General features: G+C 44.5%; 1 non-coding gene across 1 annotated transcript; it reads left to right on the forward strand.

Moving 5' to 3' along the window:
• Positions 1-20,070: 20,070 nt before the first annotated feature.
• Positions 20,071-20,154, forward strand: Trnas-gga (transfer RNA serine (anticodon GGA)). Its single transcript is given in 2 exon segments — positions 20,071-20,110; positions 20,120-20,154. It is a non-coding gene; the product is annotated as a tRNA-Ser (tRNA).
• The last annotated feature ends 796 nt before the right edge of the window (positions 20,155-20,950 follow it).

A 20,950-nucleotide genomic window follows, 5' to 3' on the forward strand; every position in this document is an offset into this window, starting at 1 on the left:
TCCAGGGAGTACAGTAACCTCATCCTGGTGCTCTGTGAACCACGTTCATAAACTGTGACTTGTGTGACACGTCGCATTGTCCTGCCAGTAAATGCCACCATGTCGAGAAAAAACAGACTGCATGCAGGGGTGGACATGGTTCCCAATGATAGATACATACTTGTGTTGATCGACTGAGCCTTCCAGAATGAAAAGATCACACAAGGAATGCCACAAAATTCCCCAGACCGTAACGCTCCTTTTTTTTTTTTGTTATTTTACGCTTCTAGTTCCTTAGGACCAAACTGCGGAGCAAATCTTCAAGGTCATGAAACGTGTCAGTAGATGAAATTACAACATAAAAGTAATAACACCTTTCTGGACAAGAGTTAAGGAAGTGCAATCCAAATGCAGATTGAATTTTATGCCGAGTATTAACTGAGTGAAGGCTGCTAGTTCTTGGGAATAAGATGATGTTGTTAACATGAAACGACAGTACACCTCATTGAGAAGTATTTGCTTTTAGACGTTTCATGCCATACAAGTCAATGGCCATCTGTCCGATGAAGCTTAATATGTGATTCACCTGAAAAGGTCACCTGTCGCCACTCAGTAGAAATACAGTTGCGATATTGGCATGAAAATTTCAGCCTTCGTCGCCAATGCACTGTGGTCAACATGGGTGCATGAACCAGGCGCCTGATGCAGAAGCCCATATTGAGCAACATTCACTGTACAGTTGTTGAGACACTTGGTTCCATCTGGGCGGTCAGTTTCTCAACAAATTCACGTACACATTTTCACAGCTTTCGTTCACCCATGTCACCTATGGCCCGTACAGCAGAACTGTTGCATCGGCGCTGATTGTGAATAGCGCCATTTTTCCATGCACAGTATACTTTAATCATGCTAGGGCGCGTACAATTTACAGACTTAAGCATTACAGAAATGCTTCCACCCCAACCCGAGAGCCAATGTTCATGCCCTTTTGGACGTCAGACGATTCGGATTCTGATTCAGTTGGGAAGGGTGTCATAAAGCTGTTGTATACCTTCCTAAGACTTGCTGGTCGACAGCTATTGGAACTGGTCCTTGATATCTTGGGTACTGGCACGGGGACAGAATTTACGCCCAAGCTGGTGCCACACTTGTCCTAATGTGGGCACAATTGGAGATACAGCTGACCACAGCAGTTCCTCAACACTATGCAGACAGTTTATAGACACTTGCCACGCGAGGACAAGCATTGTCCTGTTGAAGAATGACTCCACAATATTGTCACATTAGACGTAACACATGAGGACACAGGATATCGATGGTGTACTGTTGTGCCGCCATAGTTACCTCAATCCCTTTCTGAAGTCATACTCGATGGCTCCCCCCACCGTGATGCTGGGAGTAACATCGATGTGCCTCTCTAAAACCTTAGAAGAATGGGACCTCTCTCTGGGGTCGCCACCATACTCGCCGATGACGATCATTTGGAGTAGTGCAGAATCACGACTTAGCGCCGAACAAATTGCGACGTCATTTATCAGCAGTCCATGCTTCTTGGTTACAGCACAAGTCCAAATGCAGCCATTTATGTTGTTACTTTAACGGCAACCTAAGCATGGGATGGTACTTTCTTAGCCCAGGTGCTGCTTATCTCCAACCTATGATACAGGATGACACATAATGTTGCAGAGAATTACTTGTGCACAGATGGCAGGTGCAGATGTGAAGGAATTCCACTGCGCTTGGTGTAAAATATGGCAATCCTTCCTTGTGGTGGCCAGACTTGGTCTACTGGAACACTGATGAAGAGTACGCCTATCCTTATGTACCAACACAGCCCATCGTTGGTCCTCTGTACATCTAAATGCCCCACAAATACGATTATTTCACAATTCGACCAGCTGGCCAAATGCAGGCCCACAATGAGGCCGCTTACTACCTCTTTCGGTTGTTGATAACACTGTGTCACATGAGTATGTGAGGTCTCCATGTCCTTCACGGTGATCACTCAACAACTGAGGCCGTTGATGCTTCTTATAGACCTTACCAGACCTACAATACTAAACACATAAACCACTAATAAACTCTGGTGGCCACTCTATTTCTCATAGAGAATTTGAGTTCTAAACATTTACACACCGACCGATAGTACCTGTGTATACAAAGTTACATTGTCATCCAATCATGTCTTCTAGGTTCTTCACTATTTTTCCCAGATATTGTGCTTCGGATAGTCTCCAATCTGCTTGTGATGTCGCCCATATGTTGCACAGTCGTGATGGCGCTTGTTCTCATTTCTTACTGGTTGCAGACTTTGACTTTCTCAATGGCCAGTACCTAATTGGCCAGAATCATAACCTGCTCTCAACATAACGACTGAACTTGTGTTTTTGCTACGAACTGTATCTTTGTTTCTGAATTAATAAACATGGTGTACCACCAACAGAAAAGTTGTCTCATTGATTGTCCGTCCATTGGCTCAAACAAGGAATTTAGGGTAAAACTTCCCCTTTCAAGAGGTTGGTTTGAACATCATAGTGCTTTATCTGCCCATAAGTCTATTAGAGGTGCTATTCTCTACCCTTCCTTCTACCATCAAGCGGAATTACCCAACCAGTTATAGAAAGACCATAGTTTAACCTGATCTGCAAACCATGGTGTATGATATCTCAATGGATATAGAGATGTCGCTGGTTGTAACAACCTCAAAGTTCACATGGGAGCTGCAGCTGGATATGTACACATGACGCACACGTCACCACAGCTCTGATTCCTCACCTGGCGTTTTCCGAAGTTGCGTCCCTCTCGCAGAAGATCACGCACCGTCACGGTTCCGTTAATTTGGCTCTGTGAATCTGTCATAGGAATGTGCAGGTCATCTCCCAGTAATGAGTACGTAATTTATAAGGGATTAAGGGATGCCAGGAATTTATTCCACGGTTGCAACTCTAGGACGCAATACTTATCACAGTTGCTGTTACAATCACAATTATGTTCCGCTACACTCTTCCAGCAGAATATTCCAGCAATGCGTTTACAGTTGAATGACATTGTATCAAAATTACAAAATGGTTCAAATGGCTCTGAGGGCTATGGGACTTAACTTCTGAGGTCATCAGTCATCTAGAACTTAGAACTACTTAAACCTAACTAACCCAAGGACATCACACACATCCATGCCCGAGGCAGGATTCGAACCTGCGACCGTAGCGGTTGCGCGGTTCCAGACTGTAACGCCTACAACCGCTCGGCCACTCTGGCCGGCTCAAAATTACACTTCTGCTTTGCCCATGAACTTCCTCACTCCATGACTTATGTCTAACGACCGCTCTCAGCAACAGACGCTACCGAACTTGGCAGGCTGCAGTGGAGCCTCTGTCCCTTAATTCTGACCAATCAGAGGCCAGAAAAGGCAACTCAACCATGTAAGACCATGCTACTGTCACCCAATACAAGGCGAGCAACAGTAATTACGTGAACAGCCACGGCTTAACTCCTCATCACAATGCAGCAGGCTAACCCATACTGCACAGCATTACAGTTTGCACCAGGCTATTTATACATAAATGTGCAACCTGGAATTTTCTACATTCACAAATCATTGCTAGAGGTGAAAGGTAAGCGCAAGATAAAAGTCCTTGGACCAAATGAGGATGAACCTCTAGAACTTTAAATTTGTAATGCAACACTTGCCCATTCAAATACTGCACCATATGTGAGGCTCTTTGTCCATAAATATGTGCTCAGACAGCTATTTGTGGTAAGTCATCGATGGTGTTTACTCTTCATTTGCCCACTCGTCTAGCACAATACTCAGCTTGCTAGCTTGTGACACAGGAACGTAAAACAGACCAGCATCGAATCTGTACAGCGGATTAATGGCAGTGGCTGTGTTAAGGGGAAAGTTTTGCAAAAACTACTCCATAACCTTATTAATAAATCGTCATTCACATGAGGATACCTGATCCATTTAAACTATTAATGCTGATTGAAACTATGCATACAATTAAATCTAATACAAACATTGCTAATTGGAGTAGTACTGTTTCCTTTAATTCTGTATGGTGACAGGTCCATGTAATGTTTCTCGACAACTTGGAATGGCTAGCCAATTATGAAAATGAACAAGAGATATGAGGGGAAGGACAGCGTGCAGACAATAAAAATGTTTCTGTTGAAAGCCCTCAGTCAGGTAAGCATTGGGAACCGAGCATAGTTTTTCGACAGATGCAAAAATCTCAGATGTTCGCCATGAGGACAGCAAAGCAAGAGTGCCCATCACATTGCAAAATTTCAGTGATTGAAGAATATAAAGAATCCGCTGTAGACAAGATAGACCTGCAGAGGGAGAAGGAAAGCATGGTGCACTCAATGTCAGACATAGACATTGGAGGCCGAAGAAAGCTGCACGCGTAGATGTTTAAATTTTGTTAGGACAATTAATATCGTAGTGGTGGTAGAGACTTGGGAGTGCAGACGTGCAGCCATTTCTGTGGACGAAACTCAAAAACGCACATATAGTAGGAGAGAATTTCTGTCATCTGCCCCGCCTAAAGAGAGAACGGACCTATATTGGCTAAAACGCCAGTTTCGTTAGGAAAACGGAAATTCGTCCTATTGACATACACTTTTCAGTAGTCGGAACAAGGGAAGTATTCTGCTATTGCCTACCGAGATTCTGGAGCTAGAAGAACCAGATAGTCTTTATGGAGAAGAGAGGAAAGACACTTTGTCTCTTGCATGATACACACTTCATCTCATATCTCCATAGGGAAAAAGACTTCACTTTGTGACTGCAGACAGAGAATATTTTAGTACTGCGGAGGGAGATGTCTTCGCTTTAGATCTGGTCACAGATGCCAGGACTGAACTTAGAATTCTCAGCCTCTACTGCAGCCATCCCCTGTCCCTGAATATCAGGAGAGTGGTAAGCACGGATCTCATTTGTATATGCGTCTTGACTAAGGAACTGCAAAGTTATTTGCTTCACGCCAAAGTTTCGTTTTCTGCGTTATTCCACACAGTCAACTGCCTGCATTAAATGTGAAATTAGGTGAGAGAACTGGTACTTGTACCCAATTTTCTGGGTCTTTTCTGTACGCTTCAATTTATTCACCGATCATTGGCGATTTCTTGGACATAGCTTTCGTATCATTCCTACTTCATATCTACCCAACTGTGACAAAATGTTTTGTATCAGTTTTTGCGCCCTTGTACCCTTTTGCAATTATTTATGTTGTTCTTTCAGTTGTCATAATCACATTGATACGTGTAGTAGGGAGATGGGGCATGAGGACACTTTTGATATCAAATTGATAAGCAAATTAATAAAACTGATCAATTAGTTTCACCCCCGATAATTCCTACCACCACACCCAGCCCACGTCACGCCGAAGATCATGTGATATGTTTTTGCTCAGCCAGAAAGTTGGCCCTAGCCCCTTTCCCATCCTCCCCCTCCCCTCCCCCTCGTACCCTATCCGCTGGAATTTCGAACTCTGGCGGGAATTTCGAATTTTGGTGGGAATTTCTTTGTCCTAGGACTGTGCTGTCATCCCACCCCCAACCCCCCCCCCCCCTCCCTCAGGAACTGAAGGGAAATTGAAACTGGCAGTGCTCTTTCCGGTACTCGACCCTTGGTCCCTCTGGACGGAAAGCCGCCCCCCCCCCCCCAAAAAAAAAAAAACAAAAAAAAAAAAAACATGGAAACTCCACAGATGCCCAAGAGGAAGGTTAGGTTAGCGTATTTGATTTATTTTGGTCGGGAAAAATGACATAAAGATAGATCCTAATTACATAATTCATCATAAAGATTGGGCCTTATTACAAAACTGTACACCTAGCGCTACAGAAGGATGGCCTCAAATCGCAATACAGCTCAAAAACTGATGATATCATACAACTGGAGTTACTCTACTAGGAAAAAATTTCGCAATACCATTCGAAATTAGTGACAGACACACTCAAATTTTGCCATTCACCTACAAGCTGGCAGGAGAAAGGCAGGGGTGTAAGGTACTACCTTTATTCTTTTAGGCTATAAATATGTGCAACTTACAAGATGCTGATGCTGGACAGAAATGAGCTTAAAAAGTGTATTACCTGGAAACATACAGCTGAGGACAGTATCTATTGTGTTTGATATCAGAGTTTACTACAGAAGCCTGCTCTGTAAACACCCTGCAGCCCAGGTAACTGAAGCCAATACATGCTGCCACAACCGATGGAAAAAATGGATCACAGTTCTAAGTACACTTCAAAATTGTCGTGAATAATGAACAGGTCCTGATGCAACACATGTACTGCCGAAAATCGTCGTCCCAAAACACTACACAGGGGGCATTTGTTGAATGCGCATTCTCCTCAAAAGGCGTCCATAAACTGCCAAAAATCAAGGCCCTTTTACCTCCCCTTATCCCTCCAATTTCCCTTCTCTCCATCCATCCACCTATGGGGAGGACACAGGTTTTTCCAATGACCAGTTGTTTTGCTGTGTTTTGCACTCTAGTGGCTTTCCGCCATCGCCGTGGTCGCTAACCACTGAGAGGCAACGCTCCTTCACCAACTCAATAGAATGTATAGTTAACTAAACAATAGGAGATGAATGGACAGCCGTCCCAAGTGCAACTTGTTCGACTGAAATGTAATGACACAGCCCCCAGACACTGCGCCCTGTATAGGGTGCGGATATGTCCAGTGACCCCCACAGTAGACATGACCCCTCCGCCACCTGCAGCCTGCCGTTCTGCGATGGAGAACAGTTGTATTTATCATCAATGCAGCTCTTTCAAGCAATTTGTTAAATGTATTTCTCAGAAAGACTGGAACCCTCTGGTACAACAACAAAATTCCGGAAAATACCCCATACAGTTTTTTCAAAGAGGCTAGCTGCTCTGCCAAGCACTTTTTCTGCCGCCCACTGCTACCTCTCTGTGGTCACTGGTCTCACCAGGCCCTCCACTATCCTCTACGGTCGTTCGCGGCCAACCTTAAGGCAACGACTCTTCACCAACACAAAAGGGAAATATAGCAGCACCGCCCCATCACTCGTCAAATCACAGCTGTGTCCGGCAACCACCCACAGTAGACTCACCCCCCTGCACCCACTGTTCTGCGGTGGAGAGGAATTGTATTTGACGTCAATGGATCTCCTATAATCAAGCATCTATTAAAAAAGGAAAACACTATTGCGACGATAATAAATGTCCTCTTTGCACGAAAATAGGCGCAGTCTATTTCCTTTTAGATTTATGAGCAAATCCGGTATAGCTTTTACGTTCAACTGCATGATACAGTTCACATTTCATTATTTTGTGACATCCACTGAAGCGTACCGTCGCCAATTACAGATTATCAGCAGAGACATGTCCACCCTTCGTAAAATCAGGAAAAAAAAAACTTCCGACTCTTTTGCTGCTAAAAACACCAATCTCTGCGGAATTTCCTCATTATTTCGAAACTGTCATCAGAGTACAGAAAAAGCGAGAATTTATTAGATTGCGAATGCTGCTAGTTGACTGTGCAAAACATCCAGTCTACCGTATACACCAAAGTATACCAGACAGCGTCCTATATCAATGCAAAGAGGTTATCTACATATTTCCAGTACATCGATCACAGTGCAGAAGTTACGATTAGGACTGACCACTTTTCCCTGTGTGGATGGGCGCCACAGAGTATTGTCACATTCGTAGGATAAAGTCAGATAGTGACAGATCTCTCCCACATTGTCCTTGACCAATCCTTCCTGCAGCACTAACCTTACCCACGGCATCTGTCCAGAAGCACAAGATTTCCCCTGATGCGTGCGTGTCGAGCAGACATGAAAGTCTTGCTTTGCTACAACAGATAGTTTATACATGAAGGAGGGTCAAACGTATGGAGTTTGAAACATTTGACTAAATCAACCATGCAATTAATTCTGAAGCATTATTCCAGTGTCCGCAGTCAAGTACCAGGAAGGTAACGGCATGAGAGAAATGAGCATAGAGGATAAACACACACTACAATGATTACACGGTTCTGCACCTAGAAATGCAATACTGTTAAAGCCGTACGGTTTCTGAAGTATTAGTCGTGCGGAATGCAATACTCTTAATACTCTAATGGAGGATATACCGGTATTTGTCCAACATGAGGCATACAACCACTCCGCAAGTATGTTACCCCATTATTCACTACGGTGACAAATTTTAAAATGATAAAACTACTTCCTTCTACACCATTCCCGTATCCTGGAAAGGCATCATCAGTGTGTATCCACAGCTCAAGCTGCTTAAAAACCAACTAGGACGAAGTGTGAAGGCTATTTTTCTGTTTCTTTGGGAATTAATTGATTTTATACATGTTTTTAAATCGGAAATCGACGAACCCTCAATCACACTTCCCATGTCAGTCGTGTATATAATTAGTTATAGTAGTAGTAGTATAGGTTTTGATGGAAGTGGCTATGTCCCAGTAGCAAATAGAGCGAAGAAAAACCGACTTGAATATTTTAGATTGCTGATACATGGAGATACCACACATACACTACTGCAAGAAAATGCACATGAAGACGCAGCAACTTCTTAAAAGCTTCAAAAAATGGTTCAAATGGCTCTAAGCACTATGGGACTTAACATCTTAGGTCATCAGTCCCCTAGACCAGGCTCATCCAAGAATTGCGCCCGGCGGGCGCGCCCGCGCCCACGGGCACCAGGCAGTGTAGTTCAGCGCCCCGTCCGCGACCGTGTGTCGCTAGTGTCGCCATAGGAGCGAGAGAGAGAGAGAGAGAGAGAGAGAGAGAGCTGCGGAGCGAGTGAGACCGCACAGCACTGTTCTGCGGTGGACTGTCCCGCAGTCAGATCCAACGCAAATAAAAGAACAGAGGAAGCGCACCTCTGTAAAAGAGGCCGATGAGCGGTAAAACAAGCAAACCATTTACCGTTTAGGTAACAACTAGAGCTCATGTGGCAGAATTACTACGTAAAGCTTTAGACAACAATAACCAAAACAAGAATCGAAGAACATCTTAGTTGTTTTCTGACTCACAGGTTCATTCCTTTAGTACTGCGCATGTACACTCGTCATATGTACAATAGGCGTCTTCTGAAAAACATATCAATTTCTTAAATGAACTAGAGTCATAAATATTCTATTTTAGAAATACCTTTATGTAAGGGATATAGAGTCTCATTCTTACTGTTAGCAGTTACAAGTAAACATTTTTTTTGTCATACTTCGGGCTACATATCTTTGTATCCCTTATCAGAGTTTAGAAATCGGATCCTTAGTTTGCTGTTTTGTACGTAATAATTTTAACCGACCAAGTTTGAAAACTTATTTAAAAAATTGAATTAAGGTTATAAAGCTCTTTAATTCTTACAGTCAACATTGTTAAAGAAGACAATTAACATTTAACACTTTTTTTCTTTTCCGAGGAAACGGTTTCGTCAATGTTTGGTACAATATTCCCTGAGACTGATAACCCGAAAGAATTAATCAAATTTTTATCGCCAAGTAATGAACGGTTCTTAGTTTTAGCAAACTTTAAAAGAGAGAAAAAAAGAGCTCACAGATATACGTGGAACCAAACATTGAGAGAACTTAGGCCGCTTGCTTGTGCAAAAGAGGATATTTCTCTTCTGGAAGACAGCTGTAAAAGTCACCCAAAGTTTTACACATGACAAAGCGGTCCTTCAGGCGGATATCGCACTGCAGATCAATCAGCTCTAGTTGAAGCACTTGTGAGACGTCCTATGCCGAAGGGAAAATGGGCCAACAAATATATCTAAGGCCGATTGAAGCTCACTTATCTCCAAAAATAACTGCAAAAACGGGGTGCATTCAAGTTCTAAGGCCTCCGATTTTTTTTCTAATTAACTACTCACCCGAAATCGATGAAACTGGCGTTACTTCTCGACGTAATCGCCCTGCAGACGTACACATTTTTCACAATGCTGACGCCATGATTCCATGGCAGCGGCGAAGGCTTCTTTAGGAGTCTGTTTTGACCACTGGAAAATCGCTGAGGCAATAGCAGCACGGCTGGTGAATGTGCGGCCAAGGAGAGTGTCTTTCATTGTTGGAAAAAGCCAAAAGTCACTAGGAGCCAGGTCAGGTGAGTAGGGAGCATGAGGAATCACTTCAAAGTTGTTATCACGAAGAAACTGTTGCGTAACGTTAGCTCGATGTGCGGGTGCGTTGTCTTGGTGAAACAGCACACGCGCAGCCCTTCCCGGACGTTTTTGTTGCAGTGCAGGAAGGAATTTGTTCTTCAAAACATTTTCGTAGGATGCACCTGTTACCGTAGTGCCCTTTGGAACGCAATTGGTAAGGATTACGCCCTCGCTGTCCCAGAACATGGAGACCATCATTTTTTCAGCACTGGCGGTTACCCTCAATTCTTTTGGTGGCGGTGAATCTGTGTGCTTCCATTGAGCTGACTGGCGCTTTGTTTCTGGATTGAAAAATGGCATCCATGTCTCATCCATTGTAACAACCGACGAAAAGAAAGTCCCATTCATGCTGTCGTTGCACGTCAACATTGCTTGGCAACATGCCACACGGGCAGCCATGTGGTCGGCCGTCAGCATTCGTGGCACCCACCTGGATGACACTTTTCGCATTTTCAGGTCGTCATGCAGGATTGTGTGCACAGAACCCACAGAAATGCGAACTCTGGAGGCGATCTGTTCAACAGTCATTCGGCGATCCCCCAAAACAATTCTCTCCACTTTCTCGAACATGTCGTCAGACCGGCTTGTGCGAGCCCGAAGTTGTTTCGGTTTGTTGTCACACGATGTTCTGCCTTCATTAAACTGTCGCACCCATGAACACACTGTCGACACATCCATAACTCCATCACCACATGTCTCCTTCAACTGTCGATGAATTTCAATTGGTTTCACATCACGCAAATTCAGAAAACGAATGATTGCACGCTGTACAAGTAAGGAAAACGTCGCCATTTTAAGTATTTAAAACAGCTCTCATTCTCGCCGCTGGCGGTAAAATTCCATCTGCCGTACGGTGCTGCCATCTCTGGGACATATTGACAATGAACGCGGCCTCATTTTAAAACAAAAAATATTGGTTTTAGATGCGTTTTCCCCCAGTTCCGCTGAAAAGTACAGCCATGTGTGGTCGCGAAATAAATTTTTATCTATTGCAATATTTGCGTACAGCGGCATGGCGAGGCTCGGCGGGCGGTCTGCACGGCCAGCTAGGCGACACGGCTCGGCCACTGCAGCAACATACGAATTCGCCCGGGGCGCTGGCCGCAGGCGATCGCGGGCGCTAGCGCCCCAGGGGCACAGTTTGGACGAGCCTGCCCTAGACTTAGAACTAATTAAACCTAACTAACCAAAGGACATCACACACAACCATGCCCGAGGCAGGATTCGAGCCTGCTTCCGTAGTAGCAGCGCGGTTCTGGACTGAAGCGCCTGGAGGCGCTCGGTCACAGCGGCCGGCTTTTTACAAGGGAGTAAGCGCCATGATCAGTAGCCAAAGGAGATGTAACAGTCTTATTGCTGTTTACAGTAGCATCACCACAGCTCTGGTAGCATTTATCTCGCACATAGAAGTCCTGGTCTCGTGTAAGATAGTTTTGATCATGTGCAGGATAATATAGCAGTTTCATCCTAACACGTCATCCCTCGAGTACACCCCCATCACACTATTAAAGGTGATACATATGACATCTATCTACTTCCCTACAGAACACTTAAGGAACGACTTAAGTCTGATAAACGTAATGATTATTCTCTTTAATACTTAAGGAATAACACTGTTTGTGAGAACCAGCCGTAATTCGAAAATATATTTATATATTCGACCGCATGTGTGAGAGCACAGTTTGGATCGGGAGGCATATGTTTTACCTGGTTTAATATGGCGCCTCTGTGTAATACATTTGTCACCAATGTTGGAGTGCGTATTACGAAAACCCACGTAATTTACATGGGGAGGGGTAAGGTTAAAAGTTAAAGGAACCAGAGCATAATTTTTAAGCTTTTCCCAGTCTTGAGTGACAGGGTACCCCCCTACCCTCCTTAATTCACGGCATTTCGTGGTCATTTTCTCTAATTTTATGTATTGTCAGTCAATTTAAGTAGTTTTGGAAGTTTTTTTCACAGTTTTACATATTTCGTCGTATTTCCCACAATTTTACGTATTTCCCATCAATCTGTCGTAATTATACAAGGTTTTCTTTGATTTTTGGGGATTTTATGTCTTTTTCATATGTTTTGATGTTTTTCGTATGTATATGGTCATATTACAGGCATGCCCATACGTTGTTTGATTTTATACGAAGATATATGTGTGTTCTATACACCTGCCTTTTAAAAACTGATAACAATTCCCCTCTTCCCAGTGATCTACGCGAACGCATTTTGGATAGAAAGGTCATAGAAAATATAGTAACAGTCGCCTCACACCTAGATGAGATTCAGCGAGTAGTGCAGATTCGAAACTCGTAGCCCAAACAAATTCATGTACTGCTATGGCACATCAGAGAGCATGTCTGCAGTCTCATGAACTGATGCACTTGATGGAAACTAAGTCTGACACAGTTCTACACGTTCATCTGATTCCACTCTACCATATAGGGATCCGCAACAGAGAGTTGACATGTAGAGAGGGGTGATTTCTACGATGCTCTGATATTCTTTTTCCCCGTAAGTAAATGCTCTTATTGTTTACCAAATGAGCTCCGCTACTTTTGTTTTCATCATCCAACTCTGATACGCCTCCACAGCCACAACAGGACACCTGAAAACTGTAGGTATCCTAGTAATAAGTTATTCGTTAGTTAACAGTGTGCTGACTACATATAGCATCTTGGACCGTGAGAGTTTCCCCTTCCTGTACCTAGAGAGGGCGCACCCCCAACAGTGTAATTTATAGACGGACAGTTAGCAAGTTATACATTCGAACCGCAACTGCCAACCACCGACAGCACTACTCACATACATATAGAGACAATGCATACATATTACTAATCGCCAAGTCTCGATTTCAACCGCTTGTACGTTATTTTTGACAGTACTACAGCCCTGCAAATAGAGAATACTCTTCGAAAAGCAGTTCTGTAGGGGATGTAACCATATTTAAACATCCTGCTAAAGAGCATAACATCTTTGATGCATGTTACACTACCGACATTACGTAAGAATATTGCCGACATTCGCCGGTAATAACAACAAACCGTGACAACCTACTTTTATACTGTTAAGGATCCATGATGATGGAACATAATCATCCCGACTCCACTATTTTGTGTGCCAGATGTCCATTGGATGGATGACGACAGTCCTTCGTGGGTATTATTGTTATGTACAGCACAGGCTGGCTCGAATGGCTCTGAGCACTATGGGACTTAACATCTGTGGTCATCAGTTCTCTAGAACTTAGAGCTACTTAAACCTAACTAACCTAAGGACATCACACACATCCATGCCCGAGGCAGGATTCGAACCTGCGAACGTAGCGGTCACGCGGTTCCAGACTGAAGCGCCTAGAACCACACGGCCACACCGGCCGGCAGTGTACAGCACAGAATGATACATTAGTTGGACTGTATAGTACTGTACTGTACTGTACTGTACCTTGAGAGACGTAGATCTCCTTCGGACTGCAGTAACTGTATGTAGTTTGGAGATGTATCGCAATGCAGTAGTTAAATCATCATCCTTCCTCCACGCCCTGTATGATGTGGAGTCTTCCTAATTTCCCCAACAAGAAACACCACCGTAACTTCTTGTTCTATCTTTTCTACTACCTCCTGTTGTAGGTGGAAGCTTCATTTGCACTGGCCTTACACTCTGTATGTGGTTGGCAGAGCTACAACAACACGTTCCCATTTCCACCGAGGGGTTAAAACGCGGTCCTGTCGCATTAACTCAGTTCTTCCTGTTTCTCCACGAAATGGACAACGCGTGTGTACCTGTAGACTCAAGACCACATTTTATGCAGGGTGACAGTAACATAGTCGTTATGATTGTGTTTTTAATAGCGCTGTCCTTATGCAAAATGTATGTTGTGGGCTGTAGAATCCCTCTTTGGTGAGCTTCAAACGTCGTTTCTCAACAGTGTTCCTAAAAAATAACATCGTCTTCCCCCCATTGATTCCCATTTGACCCATCTGGTGAGTGTAAACCGACTGGCGAAAAAAAAAAATTACTCGCCATGCAAAGTGACGCTCATGATCAACTTAATTAATTAGCCTATCAATTCAATAACAATAACGTGCCGCCTGATGGGTGGAAGAGATGCTAGGGCACCGCGGAATGATTCTTGACGCCTGCCATAGTGTACAAAACAGCTGCGTCCTCTTGAATTATATCATGTTGTTGTCAAATGTAAAATCATTGTGTTTTTTCCGACATGTGAGCCAGTGACGTGAAAGATTGTATTCTATAATGTTATTTCACAAGTCTGGAATGGTTGCAATACACACGTCCATGACAATTTATTTACAGACACTGAATGCAGAGATGCTCTCAGGTCGTGTAATTTGCCCATCAAGCTGAAAGAAATTGCTTAATATAGACGCTTTTTCTTCAAAGTTTAAATTCTCGCTTTTTTTACTCCAATGCCGGTTTCGAAATAATTATAAAATTCTTGGGATGATTGGTATCTTTCGCAGCAAAAGAGTCAAAATTTTTTTCTGGTTTTGTGCAGGGCGGACATGTCTCTCCTGATCATCTGTAATCGGCGACGGTACACATCGCTGGATGTCGCAGAATAATGAGATGCGAAATGTACCCTGCCGTTGAATATAAAATCTAGACCGATTTTGCTTGTAAATCTAAAAGAAAATGGACTGCGCCTATTTTCGTGGGAAGAGGACATTTATTATCGTCGCAATAGTGTCTTGCTTTTTTAATAGATGCTTTATTATTGGAGAAGCATTGACATCAAATACATTTGTTCTCCACCGCAGAACAGCGGAAGGGAGGGGGGGGGGGGGGGGGAAGCGAGTCTACTCTGTACTCTGGTAGTTGCCGAACACAGCTCACGGCTGTGATTTGACAAGCGGTGGGGCGGCGCTGCTATATTTTCGCTTTTGTGTTGGAGAAGGGTCGTTGGTTGCTTGGTTGGTTTAAGGATTAAAGGGACCAAACTGCAGAGGTCATCGGTCCCTTTTTCCAAAATATTAAAACTACCCACAGAGAATAAAATATGTTTAACAAAATAGGAGACAGACGACACAGAATAAAAGAAACATGGACAAGGACCAGACAAAACGAAATAAAATCACACGGAGTGTGACGGTGGTTGGCCGACCATAGGAGAAGGGTCGTTGCCTCAAGGCATGCTGCGTAGCGCAAGTGACCGCAGAGGGTAGCGGAAGGCCTTGTGAGACCAGTGACTACAACTGACCGCTTAAAAAGCACTTGGCGGAGCAGCTAGCCATTTGAAAAAGCTATTTGGAGCATTCTCCGGAATTTCGCTGTTGTTCGAGAGGGGTCCGGTTTTTCCGAGAAATACATTTAACGTGTTGACGATAAATATATTGCTCTGCATCACAGAACGGTGAGCTGTGCTGCTGGGGGTGAGGGGGGTGTGGGTCGTGTCTGCTGTTGGTGGTTGCTGGTCACAGCCGCACTCTGACCAGGGGGCAGATTGTGGGGGCCGTATCGCTATATTTCAGACGAACAAGTTGCACTTGGGGCGGCTGTCCTTTTACCTCCTATTGTTTAGTTGATTATACATGCTATTGTGTTGGTGAAGGAGTGGTTAGCGACCATGGCGATGCCAGAAGGGAGGTAGAGCGCAAAGGATGGTGGAGCAGCTGGCCATTTGAAAACGCCTGTGTCCTCCCTGTAGGTGAATGGATTGAGGGAGGGGTGAGGGGATGGCTGAGGGGACGTAAGAGGGCGTCGATTTTCGGCAGTTTGTGGACACCTCTTGAGGAGAATGCACGTTCAACTACAGCCCCATCTGCAGTCTTTTCGGACGACGATTTTCGCCAGTACATGTGTTGCATTACGACCTGTACATTGTGAGTGCTGGTTTTTTTCACGATAATTTTGAAGTGGACTTAGAACTGTGATCCTTTTTTTTCCATCGGCTGTGGTAGCATATATTGGCTTCATTTACCTGAGCTGCAGGGTGTTGGCCGGCCGCGGTGGTCTAGCGGTTCTAGGCGCTCAGTCCGGACCCGCGCGACTGCTACGGTCGCAGGTTCGAATCCTGCCTCGGGCACGGATGTGTGTGATGTCCTTAGGTTAGTTAGGTTTAATTAGTTCTAAGTTCTAGGGGACTGATGACCACAGATGTTAAGTCCCATAGTGCTCAGAGCCATTTGAACCATTTTTTTGCAGGGTGTTTACTGAGCAGGCGTCTGTAGTGAACTCTGATGTCAAACAACAATAGATACTGTCCTCAGCTGTATGCTTCCACGTAATACACTTTTTAAACTCCACTCTGTCCAACACCAGCATCTCCTCAGTGGAACATATTTCCAGCCAAAAAGAATAAAGATAGTACCCCTGCCTTTTTCCCGCCAGCTTGTAGGTGAAGGGCAAAGTTTGAATGTGTCTGTCAGTAATTTAGAATGGTATTGCAACATTTTATCCCAGCAGGATAAAATCAGTTTAATGGTATCGGCAGTTTTTGAGTTGTATTTCGACTTTAGGCTGTCCTTGTGTAGCGCTATGCATATAGTTGTGAATTAGGCCCGATCTTTATGATTAATTATGTAATTAGGACATATCTTTACTTCATTTTCTCGACCAACCTCTCCTGTGTCTACAGTTTCCATGTGTTGGAGGGTGCACTTGGGCTTTCCATCCAGTAGAACCAGGATTTGAAACCCAGAAAGGGCACAGCCTATTTTAATTTCCCATCAATTCCTGGATGGGGGGGGGGGGGGGGGGGAATGTCAGCACAGGCCTCGGACAAAGAAATTCTCGCCAAAATTCGAAGTTCTAGGCAAAATTCTGTAATTCCAACCAATAGGTATGTGGAGGAGGGGAGGGGGAGTGGGAGGGTGGGGTCCACTTGCAGGCTGAGAAAATTACATGACGTCATCCAGAGATGGGGGTGGGTGTTGCCAGGTGTGGTGGGGGTGAGCGTCATCGGGGGGGGGGGGGAGGGTGGAACTAATTGAACAATTTGATTAATTTGCATATCAATTTTGATATCAAAAGTGTACTCATGCCTCCATCTCCCAACTACTGATGCATCTAGCAATAAATCGGACCAGTACAGTGATCTTTCGTTTCATTCAGTAGATTGATGGTAATCTTTATCAGTATGCCTATGCAAGTTGTGATACCCATATTACATGTTCAATTGGGTCACCACAGTTCATTTCAGATACTTAATTAGTTATCCATTGTGTGAGTTTGATTTTTCATTCCAGGTGATCTCGGGGGGAGTGATATACACTCCTGGAAATTGAAATAAGAACACCGTGAATTCATTGTCCCAGGAAGAGGAAACTTTATTGACACATTCCTGGGGTCAGATACATCACATGATCACACTGACAGAACCACAGGCACATAGACACAGGCAACAGAGCATGCACAATGTCGGCACTAGTACAGTGTATATCCACCTTTCGCAGCAATGCAGGCTGCTATTCTCCCATGGAGACGATCGTAGAGATGCTGGATGTAGTCCTGTGGAACGGCTTGCCATGCCATTTCCACCTGGCGCCTCAGTTGGACCAACGTTCGTGCTGGACGTGCAGACCGCGTGAGACGACGCTTCATCCAGTCCCAAACATGCTCAATGGGGGACAGATCCGGAGATCTTGCTGGCCAGGGTAGTTGACTTACACCTTCTAGAGCACGTTGGGTGGCACGGGATACATGCGGACGTGCATTGTCCTGTTGGAACAGCAAGTTCCCTTGCCGGTCTAGGAATGGTAGAACGATGGGTTCGATGACGGTTTGGATGTACCGTGCACTATTCAGTGTCCCCTCGACGATCACCAGTGGTGTACGGCCAGTGTAGGAGATCGCTCCCCACACCATGATGCCGGGTGTTGGCCCTGTGTGCCTCGGTCGTATGCAGTCCTGATTGTGGCGCTCACCTGCACGGCGCCAAACACGCATACGACCATCATTGGCACCAAGGCAGAAGCGACTCTCATCGCTGAAGACGTCACGTCTCCATTCGTCCCTCCATTCACGCCTGTCGCGACACCACTGGAGGCGGGCTGCACGATGTTGGGGCGTGAGCGGAAGACGGCCTAACGGTGTGCGGGACCGTAGCCCAGCTTCATGGAGACGGTTGCGAATGGTCCTCGCCGATACCCCAGGAGCAACAGTGTCCCTAATTTGCTGGGAAATGGCGGTGCGGTCCCCTACGGCACTGCGTAGGATCCTACGGTCTTGGCGTGCATCCGTGCGTCGCTGCGGTCCGGTCCCAGGTCGACGGGCACGTGCACCTTCCGCCGACCACTGGCGACAACATCGATGTACTGTGGAGACCTCACGCCCCACGTGTTGAGCAATTCGGCGGTACGTCCACCCGGCCTCCCGCATGCCCACTATACGCCCTCGCTCAAAGTCCGTCAACTGCACATACGGTTCACGTCCACGCTGTCGCGGCATGCTACCAGTGTTAAAGTCTGCGGTGGAGCTCCGTATGCCACGGCAAACTGGCTGACATTGACGGCAGCGGTGCACAAATGCTGCGCAGCTAGCGCCATTCGACGGCCAACACCGCGGTTCCTGGTGTGTCCGCTGTGCCGTGCGTGTGATCATTGCTTGTACAGCCCTCTCGCAGTGTCCGGAGCAAGTATGGTGGGTCTGACACACCGGTGTCAATGTGTTCTTTTTTCCATTTCCAGGAGTGTATTCACTGTATATATCACAGTGTTCAGTTCTAATGGCATCTCATGGGTATGTCAAATACTCGACTTCCACCTCACAGCTGGAGTACCAGCCAGCCTGAGAGTGATTTTTAAGCCCTCGTTTGGGCAAATACGTGGGTGTTCCTCATTTTCCAGATCAAAAAAATACGACACACAAATAGTTAAAATAGGATCACACAGGGAGAAAAGTTTACACAATTCACAGACAAGCTACATACACGGCTTCTGTCTCTTAGGTGACTGATGACTGCGGCAACAAGTAAATTTGGCAAAACCTGAGTACAGCAGAGTATGTATCTAGACGGGGTAAATGCTAACGAAAGTAGGAGGACGTTGAAACAGTAAATTTATTTTGCTGTTCAGACATGAGGATCTCAGCTACATCTGAACAGCAACTTACAAACTTTATAAATTTGCAGTCTCATTAATGAAATATACGAGTATACCACAACAGTATATCTAAAAAAAACAGCATTTAACATAGCAAACTATCCGAGCACGTAGAAACTGATCGCTATACTCGTGTTCTCATCTCTTGCGTATTTGGCCTTCCCATAAATTTACAACAGATTCTGCGAAGTTTATCGACAAAAACGTTTAAAGTTACGGAAACATATATGAAGCCGTAGAGTTTCGTGTTAATTTTATGTACGCTCAAAACATACCCTTAATTGCATTGCCATATCACCACCAATAAACAAATTCTTTATTCCAAAGTTTCGCCCACTCTCGCAAACATTTTATCGCGCATCGCAAACGCTGCCTCTTTCATTGTGTAGTGCATCATTTGAGGAACTCCTTAATTCTCTGTAGGTTCATTTGCCAAATAGCTAAACCACCATCCCTGGTGATCTGTTTTATCGAATAACAAGAAAAGCTATGAGACAGTTTGACATAATGTTTTTATCTTAATGGCAGCAAACATTATAGCCCGTAGTTCTTGCGTTATCCTCAAGTTACTGCAGGTAGCTGTAGTTTACCTTCTCAGGAAGCCTCTTTCGTGTCGTGAATGATGTCTTTTGTTAAGTGTAGGTAAGCTGGTTGGTTCACGCTAAAAGCGTTCCGTCGACGACGAGACGAAGAAATGAGCCACGTTCTTCTCAAGGGAAGCACTAACTTCAAGGCTTAACTTTTGAGTCACCGGTCTCGATCGTGTTGATACTACAGTAGAGACACAAATCTGAAGAAAGACTACACTTTATACGTCTGAGGTGCAATCCCAGATCAGAATATATAAACTTTTTATATACGAAATATTATTATCGAGATTGCCGGCCTGGGTGGCCGAGCGGTTCTAGGCGCTACAGTCTGGAACCGCGCGACCGCTGCGGTCGCAGGTTCGAATCCTGCCTCAGGCATGGAGTTGTGTGGGGTCCTTAGGTTAGTTAGGTTTAAGTAGTTCTAAGTTCTAGGGGACTGATGACCTTAGAAGTTAAGTCCCATAGTGCTCAGAGCCATTTTTTACTATCGAGATTGACGTGCAGCTGCTACTCTCACTTTCTGTCTGCCGCACTGATGTCTTCATGACTTCGAGAACCTATGATCCAAGGCAAAAATTTCAATATGCAGTTACGGATTTCAATAATTCCGTCATCGATACAGTTCACTCACGGAAGTGCACATTTTATTTCATTTTAACCACACATAACGAGATTTTATTGAGCTGATGATCCTCTTCATACAACAGTATGGTAAATAAATGCAAGCAAACCACTGATATACATTCAGTTAAGGTGATCACGTCCAACATTTTTCCAAAAGCGTTCGAAATAATAACTTAATTTTCATCCAGGTAAATTGCAAGAAGGCCCTCACTAAATGTCGAATATTCCCTTGAAAAAGCTATATTGATCAGAGAAATATCGGTATCAACTTCGCTTTTTTTTTAATTGAACAACAGTAATTTCTCTGCTAGTGTCGTAGAGTCACTGAGTCGGATTCAGCCGCATTTTGCACTCCGAAATCCTACGATTTATCTGTTAGCAATATCAAGCCAATTGCTACCTCATGCGAAATTTCGAGTTATCGTATGGAACAGTGGCGTCCGATATTGCGACGATGCAGTTTGACACATTTGAGAGAGTCTAATTAAAATTAAATTCTGAATATTCCAGGACAGTAAAATGTATAACTCATTCTAGCCACAGATATGGT

The sequence above is a fragment of the Schistocerca cancellata genome, chromosome 5 (genome assembly GCF_023864275.1).
Source record: "Schistocerca cancellata isolate TAMUIC-IGC-003103 chromosome 5, iqSchCanc2.1, whole genome shotgun sequence".
NCBI lineage: Eukaryota > Metazoa > Arthropoda > Insecta > Orthoptera > Acrididae > Schistocerca > Schistocerca cancellata.